This window comes from Sturnus vulgaris, chromosome 25 (assembly GCF_052056855.1).
Source record: "Sturnus vulgaris isolate bStuVul1 chromosome 25, bStuVul1.hap1, whole genome shotgun sequence".
NCBI classification, from domain to species: Eukaryota; Metazoa; Chordata; class Aves; order Passeriformes; family Sturnidae; genus Sturnus; species Sturnus vulgaris.
This window is the reverse complement of record NC_142267.1, coordinates 5,651,694-5,665,143: the sequence shown is the minus strand read 5'-3', so window position 1 is coordinate 5,665,143 and position 13,450 is coordinate 5,651,694. Positions and strand designations below refer to the sequence as shown.

The window sequence follows — 13,450 nt, the reverse complement described above, 5'->3', positions numbered from 1 at the left end:
CAGTGACCAGCCAGGACCCAGGGAAGTCACTTGGGGCTGTACCCTGGCCCAAATCCAGCCTGCATGCAGCCAGAGTAGGGACTGGATTGAGCCTTGTGCGGGGTCTGGTCTGGATCTGGCCAAGGGTGCCCCCATGATGCTGCTCCCGTGTCTGACAGGCTGGATCCATGAGCATCATCCCTTTTCCACAATAGGTTAATGCCACAGAATTCACAGAATAACTGGGTTGGAAGAGCCCTTCAAGATCATCGAGTCCAACCCATGCCCTAACACCTCAACTAATCCATGGCACCCAGTGCCACATCCAGGCTTTTGTTAAACACATCCAGGGATGGTGACTCCAGAGGTGCTTGAGGTGTTTGGTGCCTGCAATGAGACTCATTCATTACCTGTGCTCTGGGCAGCCTCCCTGCCCTCACCTGCCCTGCCTACACACCAGGCAGGCAGTGTGGCATTTACTGAGAGTGCCTCCAAACTGCTCCCTGTTCCCAGGACCTGGCTAGAACTGGGGGCAGGAGCAGCATCACCAGCACGCTGTAACCTGCCCCTGGGGGCACACAGCTATGGCAGGGCTGCCTGAGGTGCAGCACCCACCTCCACTCTCCTACAGCTGTTGGGAGCTGTGGGGAGCAGGGTGCTGCTGGCTGCCTGGTCAAGGAAGGGTGCTGTGGTGCTAGAGGCCCAAGTTCTCCCTCTCCCAGGACATTAATGGAAGTGACAAATATGCTTTGACATCAATTATGTTGCTTTCTTGTTCAGCCAAGAAGTAATTCATTTAAGTGAAGCAATTAGGTAAACTTATCAAGTGAAGTTTGCAGTACCTTAAACAAACAGCTAATCGGGCTGGGATGGAGTGGAGATAAAAAGGGGATAGGATTAAACTCCCAAAGGGGGCCTGGGGGTCCCCAGGGGCTCAGGCTGCTGCAGGCATCAGTTCAAGGGGGAAATTCTGCAATGGGCATGTCTGGAGTGAAGCATCCCTCCTTCCATCTGTACCCCTGAAATTGTCCCTCCTGCTCTTCTCAGGACACAGGCAAGAGGAAAAGGCACAGCCCCAGGGGTCTGCTAAGAGCAGTGGTAAGAGATGAAGTTTTCAATGGAGGCCCCCACTGTGTCCAAGACACTGTACAAGCAGGTCTCAAGGCATTTGCTGATAATAACAGGGGAGGCAGAGGATGGACATGGACTGAGTGATGGATTCCTGCTGAGACACAAGTGACTGTGTTTCATTCTCAGCCTTCTCCACTAGAGGAGCAAGAAGGGCTGGGGTGTTCTGCTGGGACAGATGGCCACAGGGCACTGTCCCATGGAAAGTTGTGACAGAGGCATGGAGAGGAGTGCCATGGCCCAGAAATACTCCTGGAAGCCCCTGTGCTCCCAGGACCACATCACTTTATAGAAGACTTAAAACTCTGAAAAAGGTCCTTCAAGAATGCCAGAGTGAGCACAGCCAGGCCAGGCACCAGCCCCATGTCATGTGTGGAATGGATGATGTGTCCCCCAGCCAGTGCCACTCCCTTGGGCAGCTGTGCCACCAGCTCTGGGGCACAGTCACTGTTCAAAGACCCTTTCAGATCATTTTCTCAATGCTGCTAAATTTTGAGATCTGCAAATTTTGACTTCTAATTTCCAGATTTCAGAAGAATCCATGGCACAATCCGCTTTTAAATGTTGCTAAAGTGTTGAATCAGAACACAATATTATAAATCATTAATGCACCCCTGTGTCGCAATGAAGCTGGAATATTTTAATCACTGAATAATGAAGTCAATACTCACAAATCTCAGCTGTCATTAGAAGATTCACATGCCTCTGTGCACACTGCTGGAGAGGAAATTTTGCAAGTGGACTGGATTTGCCCAGAGGAAGCGCAGGCAGGGGCACTGCAGCAGCAGTGGGACACGAGTGGGTGGCTTTTGCAGCTCAGTTTTGTGACCAGCAGTGAGACAGCAGGCTGCTCTGAGCAGCATGATGGACGTTTTACAAGGGCATGTAGTGATAGCACAAGGGGGAATAGCTTTAAGCTGAGAGACAGAAAATTTAGATTAGCTATTAGGAATTCTTCCCTGGGAGGCTGCTGAGGCCCTGGCACAGGTTGCCAGAGCAGCTGTGGCTGCCCCATACCTGGAAGTGTCCAAGGCCAGGCTGGACAAGACTTAGAACAATGTGGGATAGTGGAAGGTGAATGTAGAGGGTGGAATGGGATGAGCTTTAAGGTCCTTCCAACACAAACTTCTTTGGGATTCTGTGATTGCCAAAAGAAAGAAACTCGAGCTAACCCATCCTGTGGCTCCTGGTAGGAATAACAGTGAGGGGAGCATTTACAGTTTTGAACACTACCACCAATAGTGCTTACCTTGGTACCAGGAGAGTTTTGTCCACTCCCAGTGAGAACAGCCCAGAGTGGAAATGTCCTGACAGCATCCTAGAGCTGGAAAAGTCCTGGAGACAACAGTGTAGAGAGAACCAGTGTGGAGAGAACCAGAAAGGGCAGAGCTGGAAGCTGGTGAGCAGAAGGCAGAAGGGCAAAGTTAGAACAGCTCTGTGAATGCTGGGACATGCCTGCAGGCAGCAGAGCCACTGTGTCCCCAGCACAGATGGAACATGTGGCTTGGAGCTGCAGCAGCCACACGGGTGGGAGGAGGGTTGGCCCTACCAGGGAAAAGGGAACAGGCATCAGGCAATACTGAGTGACACTGGATTCCTCAAAGAAAGGAAACCCCTGGAAGTGCAGACAGCAGCAGGATGGCTGTCTTGGTTTGAAAGACAGGTGTCTGCCAAGAAAGGCAGGAGCCTCTTTTCAAAATGGAGAATGCAAACCTCCTATCTCCAAATTATTATGATTTTGAAAATAAGGAGCTCTCAGGCAAAGATATGGGAATAGGAATAACAGTTCTTTACCAGGAAAATTAAAATAGAAATACAGGATTACAGAGAACAAACCCAAAACACTGACAGAGTCAGAATCCAAGCTGACCCCCGTCAGTCAGTCAGGGTTGGTGCAGTCCCATTCCATGGTGGCTGCAATCCTGCACTGACAGATGTGGTTCTGCTGGAGCAGGGCTCCTGCACAAGGTGCAGTTTTCCTCCAAAGCTGCAGGGATGATGTGGAAGGCTCTGGTTTTCCTCTGGGATGCAGTGGGAAAAGGCTGCTCTGCTGTTCCAAATCTCCCCTTTGATCTGGGTGGGAAATGCTCGGCTCCTGCCCTGGCTGGAGCATCTCCCAATGGGATGATGGAATTTGATCAGCCCTGCCCTGGGACTGCATGGCCATGAACAGGAGAGATCTCCTGGAGGGAGGATGGGCTGTGGGGAAGATAAAGAACACTGCAACAGCTGGGTTAACAGCTGGAACATGAACAGAGGATATCCCCACAGAGATCAGGATCACTGCCCCAGCTGCTTTAACAGATGGTGACAGAATACAGACTTTTGGTCACATCCTGCATTGCAACCTAAGACAAGAGCAAACAGCCACAGCCAGCACAGAGGCTGAACACAGAGGGAAGTGCTGATGTCTCTGCCTGCCCTGTAGGGATGTTCACAACAATGCTGAGCTGTGGGGTCCCACCACTTCTAGGACATTCCTCGTGGTGTCCTGCACTGTGACAACCAGCCTGAGGCCCCAACACTGCAAGGGGGCTGCCATCCAGCTGGGTGTCTGAATACTCATGGAACCTGCATGGCCAGAGGAACATCACCAGGACAAGAGGGACAGAGGGACAGAGGGACAGAGGGACAGAGGGACAGAGGGACAGAGGGACAGAGGCCCGGGACAGAGGGACCCACCATCCCTTGCTACCTCCAGAGCTAGGTCCAAACCACATTAAGACAGAGCTGGTGGGACCTGTGGGAAGTGGAACAGGTAAGAAACTGCCTCTTTGTTTCATCATAAAAGGAAGAACCGTCAGAACAGCGCTCTCACAGGGCTGTTGCAGTGGGTACAGAGCTGGGAGATGGTCACCTGAACCACAGGAAACCTCCCTGGCTCTGCACAGAGCAGACTGAAGTACTGCACACCCTGGGTAAGTGGCAGAACTCTGAGTCAGGTGTACCTCCCTCAGGAACCTGGTGAGACAAATTGTCCACCTTGAGTTATCCTGCTCCAACCTGTCTTGGCTCTAGGATTACACTGGATCCCACACTTAAAAGTATTTTGGGTTTGGTCCATTTTTTTCTCTAGCTGAAGAATGGAAGCAGCACTCTTGAGTTCAGAGTTTGCTTAGACTGGAGAGGGATATTTTCAGGGGCATGTAGTGACAGGACAAGAGGAAATGGCCTTAAGGTGAACAAGGGTAGACTTAGATGGGGTATTATGAAGAAATCCTTCCCTGTGAGGGTGGGCAGGCCCTGGCACAGGGTGCCCAGAGCAGCTGTGGCTGCCCCTGGATCCCTGGAAGTGTCCAAGGCCAGGCTGGATGGGGCTTGGAGCAGCCTGGGATAGTGGAAGGTGCTCCTGTCCATGGCAGGGGGTGGAACTGGGTGAGCTTTCAGGTCCCTTCCAGTCCAAAACATTGTAAGCCTCTATGATAGTTCTCTGTGCCAGTTAGGGAAACACAGCTAAAGACATGGATTCAATCCTCAGGGAAAAAATTGAAAAGATCTGTCAAAAATTTGCAATCACAGAATCACAGAGTAAGTGGAGGTTGGACAGAAGCTCTGAAAATCACCACAACCCCCTGCTCAAATAATTGTGGTACTTTTTTCTCTCAAGCTCACTAAGCCCTTGGAGATGGCACAGGGGTCACATCTCAGGGTGTAACAGCACAGAGGCACAGCAGGACACACAGCTGGCACATCAACATCAACACTGCCCATCAGATAGCACTACTATTTCACTCTTTTTGAGGTCCTGATGTAACAACTGGAGCTTCCTGGAACTCCCCTAGATAAGAGGGGCCTGGAGCAAGTCCTGCCAACCAATCCCCAAATTAATTCCAACCTGGACAACACCATAGGCTTTGCAGCAGTGGAAAAGGGTTTGGCCCTCCAACAGTGATAGCCAAAATATTTACTTAAAATCTGAGGGGATACAGTGCTCCCCTCAGGATCCCAGGCAAGGGGATTTCTTTCCCCTCAGGCTGCTGCAGAAGTGTTCATGTGGGTGGCAGAGGATTTTCACCTTCAGTGCATGAGCCTGGTCACCTCTGAAGAGGGGACCCTGAGTGACCTGGACCAGCACAGCAAATCCCATTTCCTCATCGATTTTCTCCAAGGATGCTCTGGAAGCAGCTGAGTGTATGTATCTGTGTGAGCAAAAGATATTAGAGACTCATGCAGTGAGATTATAACCAACACCAAAGGTTGTTCTCTCTAAACCCCTCTTTTAAGGCGTTAACGACTTTTTAAAAACCCAACTCTTTGTGCTGGAGATGTCTCTATCTTCATCACAGATGAAAGGTTTTTCGGGGGAAACCTGAGCCAAAATCTCTATGGCTGTGTTCTGCATTATCTGAGCTTGTATTTAAAAAAAAAAAAAAAAAAGTTAGGCGGGGGAAGTGCTCCCTGGTAATACTGTTTGTCATAATCCTCTTCTTCCATCATCCTGCCCAGCAACAGCTGCCTGGGTCTGCCCTGCTCCTCCTCTGAGAACAGCCCTGTGTGTGCCTGTGTGTGCACCTTCCTGCTCCCCCTTTCCCACTGGAGCCATCCCATGCCCTGATCCTGTGCATGGGTATAAGATGCCCTCCTAGACCATCCCTTGGGCATGGACGAAACTCTTGTGCCCCCATGGCCTCCCTGCTGCCTCCAGGCCAGGTGATTCCATTTCTCAGTGCCAACAGGGCCATCAGCAATCCAGGACAAGGCAGGAAGCAAAGAGGCTCAGCAGACAGTGGAACCATGTGTGCTGTGATTCCACAGGGTTGTGAGGAAACCTCATCCAGCCTGTCCAGCACACACAGCAAAGGGCATGGAAGAAGCCTCAGCAGGAGAGCTCAGTGAAGTCAGGGAGGGACCAGAGGAAAATGGAGCAACCTCTCAATGAGCAGAGACCTGCCTCAAACACAAAAGAGCAGAGGGTGGGGATAGCTCCCCTCAGAGCAGGGAGGGAGGCTGAGCCCTCCTCACTGCCCCAAATTTAATTGCTTCTGCAGGTGGAACTGCCAAAGGCTTGTCCAGGGTCCCCAGAGCACCAGCAGTGTGGTTTCCTCCAAGGCACTGCCATCAGTGCTGGGGCTCAGCAGGGCACAGGGCCAAGGCAGCAGAGGAACTCTGAGGATCAGAGATCAATGGAGATGCCAATGTCTGACCCCTCAGGGCTCAGCCAGTGTCCCCAGGGGATGAGGAGGTCCTGCAGTCCCCAGAACCTTGGGGCTCCATTCATCCCCCTGACCTGCAGCCATTGATTCCAGCTGCTTTTGGAGTCTTTTTGCTTCCCATCATGGCAGACAGAAGTTTCCATATTTAAACCAACACCAGTTAGCCCCCCCCCTCAAATTACTGGTCTGAGTAATCCCCCCAGCCCAGGGGAAGGGGTTGTTCCCAACAGGAGACCTCTCTCCCTGCAAACACCTGGCCTGAGCACAGCCCCAGGAGTGAGCTTGTGACACAGAAAAAGGAAATTGTGTTCAATCGCTCTGGCAAGATGAGCTGCTGCTCCCTGAGGGGAAAGGAGACCACAGAATCCACCACACAGGATCCCTGGTGGTGTCACAGGGTTTTGGAAGGGGGAGAGCATCGGGGCAGGCTCAGGGACAGCAGCACAGCAGTCCGTGGTGTGTGGGGCTGTCCCAGAGCTGTGTCCCCCATCCCTGCATGGACCATGACTGACACATGGAGGAGTGCAGGAACCCGAGCACCCTGTCCCTTCCCAGAGCTGCTCCAATATGCTCAAAATAATCCCTGAAGCATCTGCAATTCTTTGCCAAGTGCTGAATCATCTTCCTGCAATGTTTGCATTAGGAATGCAGGAGTGGTAGAGCCCTTTGCAGAGAGCCAGGGAGGCGGGGACGGGTTCCAGCACCGAGCAAGGAGAGCATCAGCAGGAATGTGCTCTCTGTGCTGCCTGCTCTGCTGGGTCTGCTCAGTGCCAACACTTGGCAAACGCCTGGGCACATCCCAGAGGGGCACAGGCTGAGAGTCTGGACACATGGCCGAGGGTTTGGTTCCATCACCATGAAATGAGGCACTGTGAACCCCCAAAGCAAGTCCAGCCTGTCCTCATCCTCCATTAGAGCAGTAGGGAGACCCAACCTCACTTGTGCAAAGCTCCTGGAATCCCAAATCCAATCCCCTACCATGGGTTCCCATCAGCTGCACCAGCTCCTGGCCATCTGTACCATCAATGATCTCAAACAGCTCATTGGGGGAACAGCAAAGCCTCACCTTTAAAACAGAAAAACCCTTGGAGCCACAGAGAAATGGATGAGTAAAAGGGGTGTATTTATTTAGACTTTGACAGAAACTTTGATAGAATCTTACACTGAGGGATTTGAAATCTTTCAGCATATCCTGGTTACACACAAGGACACAAGAACTCGTGTGTGTTTAATAGATCTACTGAGATGTGGCAGATAGCAAAGGATTATCTGGGTTAGTCTATTAGGGGCTGGAGGGAGCTGTGGAGGGAATTCACTGCTCACAGAGACTGGCTGTGTGGCAAGGGGAATGCAGGGTTGATAAATGGGGGCTCACACACACCATGGGGATCATCTGACCTGCTCCTGAGTACCACCAAACCCCCCATCATCTATAACCCTGCTGGAGAGAGCCCCGTGCCTACCAAACAGCTCAATAATAACAGCTTTACATGCTCAGAGACAAAAGAAACAACCTCAGGTCTGAAATGCAATGTACTAAACCAAGGTGATGTTAGTAGGGCATTAAGGATCAACTGATGGGGCACCTCCACTCTAAACAATGCTAAACTGGTCTAAACTGGACCCTCTGAGCTGGAAAAAATAAAAAGAGCACAATTTGGATAAAGGGAACAACCCCCACACCTGTAATTGCCAAGGGGTCTTTCCAGCTACCCCACCCATCTTCTACCCAGCCCTGAGCCCTCCCTGTGACTCCAGGCCAGAATGGGAACGATTTACCTGCAGCTGCCGACTTTCCAGATGTGCCTCTACATGTCTCTACAGAGAGCAGAGCATGGGCAGAGCCGTGGTGAGAGGTGCCACCTCTGCAGCATGAGCTTTGGGAAGAAGGTCTGGGTGATGGCAAACTAGGGGAAGGTGGATGGAGGGCTGGGATGAGCCAGTGAGAGGACCTAGTGCAGGTGAAGGACAGCAGAGTGAAGGGACAAGGGTGGCTGGCAAGGGCTGGAGTTTAACTCTTCCTTACCAAAGTGTTGGCCAGAAGGCCAAGGTCATCAAGTAGGTGACATATGGCCCTGGCCTCCTTGGGCAGAGAAAGCCAGATTCACATGTCAAGGAAAGACATCATCACACCCATCAGCAGGTTCAGCACAGCTGGAGGGGCACGGATTATCTCCCCAGGCAGCCTGAAACCTGAGGCAGGGCTCTGCTTACCTTATTTCAGCCAAAAGGAGGAGGGCAAACTCCATCCCCAGCATCAAGCCTCCAGTGGGTGGAAAACCTGTGACTGAGACAGTTTTGCACAGCCCTAAACTAGATCTAATCTATCCAGACAGACCCATTTGCTGGCAGCTCCTTTGTGCTGCTGGCGAGGATGTGCACACCAGACCCATCCTGGCCAGCCCTCCCCAGCAGCAGGAGGCTCTGGGGCCAGCAGGAAAGGGTCTGAGAGGCACAGAGAGGAGCTTTCCATATGCTGCAGGGTTCTAAGCATCCCTGATCCATGGCATGGAGGAATACAGGCCAACAAACTTGACCCTGAGCTCCCTGGGAGCAAGACAGGGACTGACTACTCTCATTAGAAATGGAAAGGTCATTGTCTGGACTGCCTGCAATGCTGGGCATCTCCAGGCTGTCCAAAACAAGGGAAATATGGCCAATCTAAGCATTTGTGCTCTGCACAGATGGGCCCTGACTAGTGTTGATGCTCTTCAGCACTTGCCAGAGAGCAGAGGTGGCAGTGAGCACCAGCACAGGGACAAAGGCTGCCACCAGTTCACTCCTCAGCCATGCCAAGCACCGTGAGCTCCTTCACTCTTGGACCCTATGGCACATTTCCCACCTCTGCTCGTGCTGGTAGTTGTTTCCTGCACAGCCTCCAGTTTGTCATTTACATGTCACAGGCTGCTGTGGATGAGCAGCTGTAGGCAATGACATGAGCAGCAAGGCTCAGAGCAGGGGCAGCAGGGAATCTCTTCTGAGCTGCCAAAAGCAGCTCCTAAAGCCCCCAGACATGGCTCAGGACTCTGCCCGCCCCCAGTTGTGACCAGCAGCTCTATGGATGAAGCCACACATCTGACCTGACCCTCCTGTCCCCATTGCTTCTTCCCAGGCACATGGCCTGACATTTAACAGGGCTGAGCTGCTCAACTGTGCCCATGTGCTGGGCAATTCAGATCCTACAGCTCCTTTCTGCTCCTCCAGCCTCTGTCTCAGCAAGACTTTTTGTTTCCTTGCAGGTCACAGAAACCAGAGCTGTGGCCATGTGTGTCCCCACTCCCATTGCAGATGAGAGCTCTGTACCACAACTTACAGAGCATCCACGTGTCTGCTCTTACATGGACACTTTATCAGGTTTGCTTTAACATGATTAAAAGTCTGGGTAGATTTCCTGCTTTGAGAATCATAAAGTGAGAGCTTTTGCTTCAAATAAAAAGAATTACTGTGTTAACACAGGAAATCAGGAATTGTGGTGAGTTACTGAAGGGGGCCCCGTGCAGCTGATGGTACTGGGGGCTCAGACACATAAACTGGAGAGGCAGCTGAGTGCCCATCAGCCAGGACAGAAGGTTACTGAGCCTTTCTCCTGGGGACATGCCTCAGATCTCACTGTCTGCAGCAAACCACCAACATTTGGGGAAGCCCCTGTGGCTGCTGAAGCAGATCATGTCTGTACTGTCAAAGGGCACTCAGGCTTGCTGAGCTGGATGGAGGCCACTGGAGACATCACTTCCCTTTTCCAGTGCCCAAATTCACTGGGGACATGCTGGCAGCCTGCCAGATCAACAATAAAATTTGCCAACACATCAGCATCAGCTGGGGCTGCCAGGGTTTGTCCAAATCACAAGGAGGGTTTTCAGACCACTGGTATCCATTCTCTTCCTGCTCTTCCCCACAAGAGGCTTCAAGGAACATCCAAAGTGCCTCTGTGCTCCCACCATTGCCATCCCTCACTTCTAGGCAAGCAGCAGATCTTCACACCTAATTACACACAGGTTGGATTTAAAAATAAAAACCTTAACCCCAAAACGAAGCCTAGAGCACTGAATTGGCATATACTGTGTTAAAATAACACCTGGGGGCTGTGAAATGACACTTTGCATGGAAAATGGCAAGTGATGGCTGCTCAGGGCCACTACTGTACCCCGGGCACTCTGAATCCCACAGCAGCAGGACAGATACTGGGTCAAAAATGGGAATTGTGCAGAAAACAGACATTTCCTAATGGTCACAGGCTTAGTCCTGCATCCTGAATGCAAGGAGATCGTGCTGGTTTTGCTGGGGTGGAGTTAACTCTTCACAGTGGCTGATGTGGGGCTGTGTTTTGAATTTGTGCTAAATGCAGGGTTGATAATACAGAGATGTTTTTGTTATTGCTGAATGAGGCTTGCACAGGGCCAAGGCCTTTTCTGCTTTTCCTAAGGCCATGCTGGGGAAGAGGCTGGGAGGAGGCACAGCCAGGACAGGTGACTCAAGGTGACCAAAGGGATATTCCAGACCACATGGCATCATGGTCAGTGTATAAAGCTGGAGGAAAGGGGGGACATTTAGAGTGATGGTGTTTGTCTTCCCAAGTTGCTGTTCCATGGGATGGGGCCCTGCTCTCCTGGAGGTGTTGAATACCTGCCTGCCCATGGAAAGCAGTGAATTAATTCTGTTTTTCTTTGCACGTGTGTGGGGCTTTTGGTTTCCCTATTGAACTGTCTTTATCTCAACCCATGAGTTCTCCAGCTTTTACCCTTCAATTCTCTCTCTGATACCACTGGTGGGGGAGTGAGTGGCTGTGAGGGGTTTGGCTGCTGGCTGGGGTTAAACCAGGACAGAGATGTATAAATCATAGAATCATAGGAGGGTTTGGGTTGGAAAGGACCTTAAAGCTCATCCAGTCCCACCCCTGCCATGGGCAGGGACACCTCCCACTATCCCAGGGTGCTCCAAGTCCCATCCAGCCTGGCCTTGGACATTTCCAAGGATGGGGCAGCCACAGCTTCTCTGGGTAACCTGTGCCAGGGCCTCCCCACCCTCACAGGGAAGAATTCCATCCTAATATCCATTCTAAATCTACCTTCTGTCAGCTTGAAGACATTCCCCTTTGTCCTGTCACTCCACCATTACTTGATCTGACATCCTTCATGGGATGCCACTTCCCAGCTTGTTAGAGGCACTCTGCCATTTCCCCAAAAGCATCTGAAAGCTGCAACAGGAGGACACAGTGAAGGGCAGGATGGTCTCATGGTCCAGCCTGACTTGACAACAGCTTCTCTGCTTCCTTAGAGGATGGCACCAAGGTCAAGAGGGGCACAGGACCCCCCCAAAACCCAACAGGTCACTCAGCACCCAGGACAAGACTTGTAAAAATCATGTTTTCAAAAATGAAGGATTTTTCCTTCCAGAGAATTGCTTCACATGAAACTCTGCAGCTACATCTCTCCTTCTCCGTATTTTATTTTTACAGAGAAAAAAAAAAAAATAAATTGCAGCATAACAAGAAATCACCAGCAATCAGTATTTGCAATGTGGTACACACCAGACCAGGACGTGTCCTGGGAAATTCATCTCCCTCTCAGGTAAAACATAGGTGTTGCTAACACTGCAATTTGCTCTGCTGTGCATATCACATCCATCAAGAAGGAACTGGAATGGGGGGATGTGAGTTATTATCTCCTCATAATGATATGGGAGATGCTCAATGGGCTCTGTAAAGCTGCAGAGTTCTTGCTGGGTGTGTGCTGCTGGCAGGACTCCACACAGGACCTTGCTGGGCAGAAAGGCAGGAGAGCCAGTCCCAAACAGGACAGGTGAGCCTGAACCGCCCCTGATGTAACACCTGCACTGTTCTCTTTCAGCTGTGACAACACTCCAGCAACCAGGACCAAAGGGATCACAGCCAACAGGCCCCATGCTCATGTTCTGCCCTGTCTGAGCTACCTCTGCCCTGGGACAGGGCTAGAAATAAAGCAATTTCTCCTCAAACCCTGCTGAACCTTTTTCTTCCCTCGACAGTTTTTCAGGAACAAAGAGAGATCAGCTTCACTGTAGTGCTCCCTGCAGAAACTGGCTCCCATGTAAAGGCCAGGACACCTGTAAAGCACTGTCTGGACAATCCATTTCCCATACCAGAGCACTGCCACAGCTTCTGCAGGACTTCCACAGCTCCCACAAAGCCAGAAAATGGGGAAAAGCTTCCAACTTCACCAGCCTGTGGGACAAAATCCGCTGCTTTCCTCCCAACACATCTGTTCTGAAACTACCAAGACAGAGTTGCTCGTTCTGTCATTATCCCCATTGCTCATCCTGTCCAGGCAGGCAGGAATGGACTCCAGCAGTTCCTCCTCTGGGCCCTCTCCCCCTGGCCAAGGGGCATCCCAGGTTTTTCACCTCATTAACAGGTGCATTTCACTCTCTCCACAGGTGGCCAAAGCCCAGTTTTAGGCACTTTAAGCAGTGATATTCAGGGTTTGGAGGTGTGATAATTGATAAAAGATTCGTGTTAATCACAAAAGCACTGGGGTTTGTATAAATCAGAATACTAAGCTCTGAAGTGAAGCATGGACACTAGATAAAGGAAATTATATGATTAAATAATTCTGTTTAAAATCACCTTGTTATGTTATATTATGTTGTATTATGTTACATTATAATATGTTATGTTTTCCAAATGAGTTGTATCAGCTACCAGCTTGCAAAATCAGACTTCCCAAAAAGCCCTTCCTGCCTTTGTCTGATCAATGCTGCCTATCCCAAAAACCAGACTCCCAGAACTTCTCTGGTGGTTGTCTACAAGGGCCGGATGGCTGTGACTGATTATCACCCAAAGGCTTTGTGAATTTGTGTAAGGATGTTTATTCCACCACCACTGTTTATGACAACAAAAAACCTAAAATTATAGATTACAACGAGAACCCACAGTGTGAGAAGAGGCTGCAAACCGAGGTTGGGTGGAGCGTGGAGTGGGCGGTGACCCCTCACGTTCCCCAGCGCTGCTTGCTCTGTCTGTATCAAATAAAACAATCTAAAATTTGCTGAATATCGAGACTTTTGTCTCTCATTTATAACAGAGGTGACCTGTCCAGCCTGGCAGTGGCTGAAGGTTTCTCCACAGCTGGCAGCGCAGGAGCCGGGGAAGGCCCGGGCAGCTCAGAGGAGCGTTCCACAAAGGTGCCGAGGCACCTGGGCACCAGCACTAATCC

The 13,450-nt window shown here is 50.9% G+C and overlaps 1 long non-coding RNA gene across 1 annotated transcript in view; it reads left to right on the top strand.

The window, feature by feature from the left end:
* Positions 1-13,287, top strand: part of LOC148221255 (uncharacterized) — a 28,507-nt gene extending 15,220 nt beyond the window's left edge. Inside the window, exon 3 of the long non-coding RNA XR_015808418.1 lies at positions 9,500-13,287. This is a non-coding gene — a long non-coding RNA (uncharacterized LOC148221255). The remainder of the gene's footprint in view (positions 1-9,499) is intronic.
* Positions 13,288-13,450: the final 163 nt, after the last annotated feature.